Below are 219 nucleotides of genomic sequence, written 5' to 3'. Positions count from 1 at the left end.
TTTAGATAGCTTCGTAGGAAAATGACGTCCCCTTTCGTAAACCTGCCTACTAAACTCTGATAGGTCGACTGTTTCCAAGGCTGAGATCTTGGCATAGATTCAGAAGGCTAATTTAGTTTTTGAAAATGCTGAGATGTTCTCAATAGTGAACTGTGTGTATGTTGAATCTTGACTGACTTTGGGGTGAATAGATAATGACGCCGTCTTTATATTTGATTT

The 219-nt window shown here is 38.4% G+C and overlaps 1 protein-coding gene across 3 annotated transcripts in view; it reads left to right on the top strand.

The window, feature by feature from the left end:
• The window catches only part of stk11 (serine/threonine kinase 11), a 15,857-nt gene that overhangs the window by 12,780 nt on the left and 2,858 nt on the right, over nucleotides 1–219 (top strand). The window lies entirely within an intron of this gene.

This window comes from Morone saxatilis, unplaced genomic scaffold (genome assembly GCF_004916995.1).
Source record: "Morone saxatilis isolate NCDOM2014 unplaced genomic scaffold, NCSU_SB_2.0 Contig23, whole genome shotgun sequence".
NCBI classification, from domain to species: domain Eukaryota; kingdom Metazoa; phylum Chordata; class Actinopteri; family Moronidae; genus Morone; species Morone saxatilis.
The sequence above is the reverse complement of the archived record's forward strand: the minus strand, read 5'-3'. Positions and strand labels throughout refer to the sequence as shown.